Here is a 7,251-nt window from a genome sequence, read left to right on the forward strand (position 1 = left end):
ATCGGACTATTGTGACTCGCTCTGCGGTTAAAACAGACAGTGCATGAATGCGGTTTTGCGGTAAGTGAAATTCTAGTGCTTTATTTATGTGTTAATGATTTTAATCAGCTACGTAATGAATGGTAAGGCTTGGGTTAGCATGTAAGCTAGTGGTAGCTACATCGGTGCTAACGATTGTAATCGTAGCCTCCAAGTTAAAATCATAGACTGTATATATAAAGGTTACAACGAAATAGACAAGTGTTAAGTGGGATAATACTGTTGAACAAACGGCTTCTGTTTGAGGTTGATAAAATAAGGTTACATCCTTGTAACTTAGAGATATTTTATTATGTAGGTAGAACTGTATGCATCTAAGGTTAATTTAAATTGGCTATGCTCAAGTATGTAGACAAGCTAATGTCGAAGTAGTGTATGTGAAATCAACCTCACAATAAGATGTGTGTATATTACAATTATTAATGTCATATTTCAAGATGATTACTTAGATATTACAATATGGTTGGTTGAGCTGGAGTTCATTATTGAGCTTACACGTTAACGTCACAGTCATCTGAAGAACGAACCCAAACCTTGTTGTTTTTATTAATTGCATTACCAAATGGGTATCAAATCAACAGTAAGCATTGGTAACACAACTTCCAAAGTTACAGTAAAAATAAAAAGGCCCCTGACTCGGACAATACACAATCCAACATGTTCAACAGAAGATAATCAGTTATATTGTTTGTACACATGGTACTTTACATATAACATTAAAAGCTGATGTTATGAGATTTTAAGACCAGTACAGGACATTCACTAAGAAACTACTTTTATTGTAAAAACAGTCAGCTGATCGAATGCAGCTATTTCCACATCTACACTCCATCAGCTGATTATTTCTATTTGCCTCACTTTATGAGCTTCACAACATGTACCTTGTTTTGCAACGTCACAAATAAATGGGGCCAATCTTCAGTCAGATGTGAATGTGTAATCTAACATTTTCAGTAAGAATAATGGACAAAAGGAGTGCAAATACAAATACAATTTATTGAAATGTGAACCAAAAGTTAATCAAATGTTTTAAATATAAAGCACATATGGACAGAAGGTGTAAACCTATTAAATGTATTAAACACATTTAGTCAAATAAAGTGACCGACTAGGCCTGTGCAGTTGGTATCAGCTTTGCCCAGCATGGGCTCCTTCATCTGCCCTGGTCCTCCTCGCAGAGGAAAGACCCTCAGTCCTCTCCAAACCAACAGACAGGACGTCCATCACATGGAGGTTTCTCCCTGAAGTCTCTGCAGCTCTCTGGACACCATGCTGTCTCAATCCGTCCACACTGAATATGAGATTGGGAAAATGAAAATAATAAATGCTTTAGACAATAAGAAACATAAAGTTGACTGTTGAGTTGCTCAGTTTTTTTAGATTGTCAATACTATTACTGTATAACCAATATCTCAGGTTAAGAGGCACATTCAAATAAAGATTGGTCTTTAAATACATTTTGTCTTTTGAATTGTTTATCTAAAGTCAAGGATCTATAACTGGTACTTAGTTTTAATGATACAGTCTGGTTATTATGCTGTTTGGAGGAGGCCTCACAGGTAAGAGCGCTAACTAGCTACCGTATGTACCTTAGCTTGACTTAAATGTATTAAACGTATAGTTAAGTGATATCAAAATATAAATAACTAATGTCATGCAAACATATTAATATTTACTTGATTCCAGTGTTGAATTGAGTACAATTGCATACAAACGTTAAGGGGTTTTAAGATTCTGAAGTATTATGCTAAAAGCTCAATAACTTAGATTATTATTTATAGTTTTGCTGAATAGTTTCATGTCCGCTTACCTTAGAAACGTAAAATGCGACGGCAGCGTGCAGATGGGGAGCATGTTAGCTTAGCTTGGTAGCTTCAGCTAGCTCTGGAACTTCCAGCTCGGTGGCAGCAGGTCCCGCCTCGGCTCCGCCTCTTTGCCCTTATTTGGAGCAGGCTGGAGAAGGCGGGAGTTGAACTCTGGCGTCACTGTCGAGCCGTTAGTGGCCGACTCCGCCTACTAAGGGCTTCACGGCAACTCTGCAGAATCCTATGGGTGACGTCACGGACCCTACGTCCATTTATATATACAGTCTATGCTTTCAGCTGAGAAAGTTGGCATGCTAAAAATCACTGCTGACGAAATCACTCAACTTTTGTAAGGTAACCATATCATTGTTGACATATTTTAGTGGCAGGGCACTGACTGAACATAATTAGATAACTTGATGCACAAAAAAAGTTTTAACAAGGGTGTAATTATTTTTTGGAAAATATGCTCAACCAACCGGTCGATTTGGCCTTTTATGGTAAACATATAGCATACACATACTGTATGATGATTGTTGAAAATGCACTTTTACCATAAAAGGCCAGCTCGACCAGTTGGTTGAGGCTCATAAAAACAAAACTGTGAGGTCAGTAAACATTTAAATTGTTTGTGGTTATTTGTGTCCCATTTGATACAAAAATGCAAACAAATAATGTTTCCATAGATGTTTTCTTGGTCTAGCCATTAAAGGGTTAAAGGTCTCTTATTATACTATTGTTAGGCATATATTATAGGTCTCAGATATATAAAAAACATGTCTATGAAGTGTTTTGCTCAAAATACCAAACAGATCACCCATTCTAGCCTCATCCCCCGCTATTTCAGCCTGTTACTAAAGTGCTGATTCTGGGTCAGTAGCTTCAAACATTCACACGTCAACATAAGGCATGTTACTTATGAGTTCAGATTAAGCAATAAGATTGAGGGAATATGATATAACCTTGAGAACAAAATACTGCAGTCACTACCGAAACAGTGGATGTTTTGTAAAAAGTTAAGTATATTGACTTATCAACTAAAATGATATGATACTGATTGGTTTAATGTATACTATGTTCAATTTCAACAATCATCAACTCTGGAATCAATATGATCAGTATTATGCATTTTACAAAGAAAGTTTGCATTATGATTTTTATGAATTGTATAAATTGAACTTAGAAATTTGATTAAAAATGCACTTATATTAATTTAATTGTGAAAACCCTCAAGAAATATTTGTTAAAATACTATTTAGAGAAGGGAAGGTAAAACAATCTTAACAGGTTAATATAATATATAATATAATTTTTTTACTACATGTGTATGTACTACTGTATGTTGAGGAAAAACATTCCAATACAGTCTGAAAATACGATATAAAAATGTACGGTTCTTTTACTAGACAACGTTTTGGGAAAAAAACATAAACAATGTCCAACCTGACTGGTCCAATTCGGTAGAATGGCCCATATAGCTTATTGAATTTATTTATTTTGACATGAATATAGCTTACTTCATCTGCATCACTTGCTCATTGGTCTTGTAACATACTGTAATCTGCACTATTTTATTCTAACCTATTCTACGTTTTCTTCTTGCACTATATTACTATATATATTTTCTTTATTTTTGTATGTCCTATAACTATGTTGCAATGTTGGAGGAGGTTGGGACTTTTCATTGCCATTTCTAAACTGTAGCTACTGTGCATATGATAATAAAGCCTTTGAATCTCAAATCTTTGAATCTAGAAAATGTTATTTAGTAGAAAAAGATAATAATAATTATGGCCGGGACTCGATTAAAAAAATTAATCTAATTAATTAGAGGCTTTGTAATTAATTAATCGAAATTAATCGCATTTTTAATCGCATATACATATTTGACCTAAGAACAGTGAGAAGCAATTTTTTTTCACATGGATTTTAGTATACCATTAGGCGCATTCACACCACAGTACTTTTCCCACAAAGGTTCATGAGAACTTAGTTCATGAGAACTCTTTGAACCTGGGGGAGGATTAGGCAAATGAAGCCGCTGACGTCACTTCTTCTTCTTCTGCTTTGGGTTTACTGGCAGGCCGCAAACCACTTCACGGCGTATACTGCCGCCCAAAGTCCCCGGCCGGAAGTCCCCGGAGTTGGGGACTGGCTTCAGTAGAAGCTGCTGGGAGTCCCAGCAGCCTTCCGAGTAAATCGCCAGAACGCCGACACCTCCTCATCTCCACCACTCCCATGTTTTATTTTGTGTTGCCATAAGTTAGTCTCTGCGTTTCTGCGCTGGGCTAATGCTAATAATGCTAATGCGAGGATAATAAAATGGCGGCTTCACAAAACTTTTGGGGAGTTTTACGGGGCGTGGTTTGCAATCCGCCCAGCCAATCAGAAATATAGCTCTTTTCTCACAAGAGAGCCGTACGAAAGTCCCTGCTCTCTAGCAGCTCTGCTCTCTAGCAGGGACTTTCGTGGGGGTAAAAAGGTTCTCATGAACTAATTTTAGTACCAGCTCTTTTTGCTGTGAACGCGATAAAAGAGGCTAACGTCCAGCTCTGCTATATGTTTTGCATTGAGGTGATACTTGAGGCTTGATGTGCTGCGGTGATATGCGAATTCCTTTTTGCATAATTTGCACACAACCGTGCTCTTATCGACGCTTCCATCCGTCCGTTTTTTAAAACAACATGTCCCACTGTTGTTCACTGTGGTTTGTTGCAGAGCCATATAATAGAAGAGTTATGACATCTCCGTTCACTCCAATGGACCACTTTTTTTTACAGCAATGGCGGATCGTGGAGCCTCTCAATCGTTCCCCGGAAGTTAGCGCCAAGGCTAGCAGAGCTGTGGAGTTGCAGCATAATAGACCGTTCGTGACGGACTTTTAAAGGTAAGAAGAAGTTTAAAGATTTATATTGCGGATATTATCCGTACATCTGATTCAATTGAACATGTGTATTAAAGGATGTCAGTGGATTATCCCTAAATTAGTAGATTTAGGGAACGTTTACAGATAACAGATCAAGCTAGGATACCGAAGCAAGTTAGCAACACACGTTGAACAGCCTTTTAATTGTAAATTCCGTTCTCTTAATGTCATTTGGTCCAACGTTGTTGAATTAGAGAAGATGGGCTTCTAAACGGGATTGTATGCGGGGGTGGAGGGAGTTAAATATTAGATAAATATAACTTTGGTGCGTGTAAGAGTGAGTGTTTTTAGCAGAGCCATATTGTGTCCTTGTGATTATGTTGATTATTACCTGTGTGTATAATGTTGCAGCTCAGCTGATTTTGGATTGATGGCAAAGGGAGAGGAACTTAAGTGAGTGAAAACACAAGGTAAGTTTAATACTACTGTTTTATATAAGTAAGCATACTAAACATGTATTATATCACTGTATTATATAAGTAATCTTGTTAGTAACCTACTGTATGGCAGGTGGAGGGGCAGTGATGTTACAGGTGGAGGAGCAAAACTGCAAGACTGCAAACTCACAAGACAGAGAAATCGAAGTTTGTTCTCCAGAGATGAGGTTGATTTCACTTCAATTTTTTCATATTTTCTAAAGATGTGGAAATGGCGCAAAAAAAAACTTGAGAGCTGTAACCAAGACAACTGTAACCACATGAGTAGACAGCCACCAAGGTTTTTCAAGTCCCTCTCTTACTCCATTTTGCCAACCCAAACTTCCAGGTACATGACGGGACACCTTGCTTGTTTTTGTTGTTTGCACTCCTCTGGCAGGTGGAGGGCAGTGATCCCTTCCCTTCTTCCCTCAATCTTTGAGACTAATGTAAGTAGAAGACATGGCACTGTAAATGTTCGAACATTTAAAATATTATACCACTTAAAAATAAGAAATATTACTTTTGTTACTAAGAGTTCATACTTATTATACCTGTGTCACCTTTCACACTATCGCTGTGATCATGAGCTATGGGCTTTGTAGATACAGGTCCCGGGGTGAATCGTGGTGCAGGGGCCCTTCTCTTTTTGACCACAGGGCGATGCACGAAGATGGTGGGTATAGCCTCTGCTCTCAGCCTTGCCCTTTTTTGTCTTGACAAACTGGTCTGCATCAAAATGTGCCTGCGGAGTGACTTGAGGTTACTTCACACACAGAACAACTCAGTTTTGTCTGCCCACATACATATTCCATAGTGGTTGAATACACAGTATTAGGAAACACTTTATACTTACTGGACATGTTATACTCATTACATACTGTATATACAATATGACCAAGAATGTGAGACAACTTTATAGAAATTCATATCACATATGCTACCATTTGTCATACTTTGTTAAACTCACAAATAATAAAGTTCCATAACTTCAGTTGGGAACAAAGACCACACCTTATCTCCCCAAGGCAATTTCCCATCCAATAGGTGTGCTATATAGGTTTGTATAACCCTTTCTCCTGTCTGTTTATCCCTCTTTCAGCACAAGAACCAGAGGGGGATTCAATGGAGCCTGAATACCTGCACTGAGACCCTCATCCTGCACCCTGAGTCTCAACTCCCAGTGTTTTTCAAGCCTTTCCCTGTTTTTTGTATTAAACAAAACATTAAGCTTTCCCAATGGTGTGGTTTTCGTTTTGTGAAAAAGTGCAAATGCAGTGTTTGTATATAAATCACATATTTTTTTGCTGTTGGTCGTGAAATTGCTCCTGCTTCCTCCGCTCTGTGTCAGTGGGGAAGCTGTACATTTGTACTCCTTTCTCTGAGCGATTGGAGCATCCCCAGGCAGCACAGCAAACCATGGTGGCGACTAGGAGGCAGCACAGCAAACCAGGACCACACGGAGGAAAAGGCACAGACAAACTGCATGATATGCTATTCAATGTTTATTGAATTCCATGTATTTGCAATGGATGTTCCTAAAACAACACATTTAACATCATCATCATCATCATCATCATGCTGCTGCTGCTAGTCCTTTGATAGTCACCTGTCGGTCTCCTGTCCTTTCTGAAAGCCATAAAGATGACATTAGTCATTTAGATAACTTGTGTCCTCAATTACCATGGGATTACTGAAACTACCATGAATTTAAGAAAATGGTAGACATTAATCTAATCTGAATTTTAAAGCATTACTTTAGATCCCCTCCCTCTAAATATATCAATAAACATTAGAAAGTGATGCTCCTGACTACCATACAAGTTTAAGAAGATAATATTGGTTTTTAAAGAATTCAAAGCTATAAATAAACAGCAACAGGCTCTTTAACCAAGGCACTGTTAGCCTACCATGTAAACTAGTTGTTCACACTAATCCTAATATTATCACTTAATATTAGCAAATTCTATTTTATTTTTTAAAACATATTGATGTAAATACATACACATATCGATTTGTTGTATAAATATTGCAAATCAAAACCTTTATTCACTAATAATTACCA

Source organism: Gymnodraco acuticeps, unplaced genomic scaffold, assembly GCF_902827175.1.
Source record: "Gymnodraco acuticeps unplaced genomic scaffold, fGymAcu1.1, whole genome shotgun sequence".
Classification (NCBI taxonomy): Eukaryota; Metazoa; Chordata; class Actinopteri; order Perciformes; family Bathydraconidae; genus Gymnodraco; species Gymnodraco acuticeps.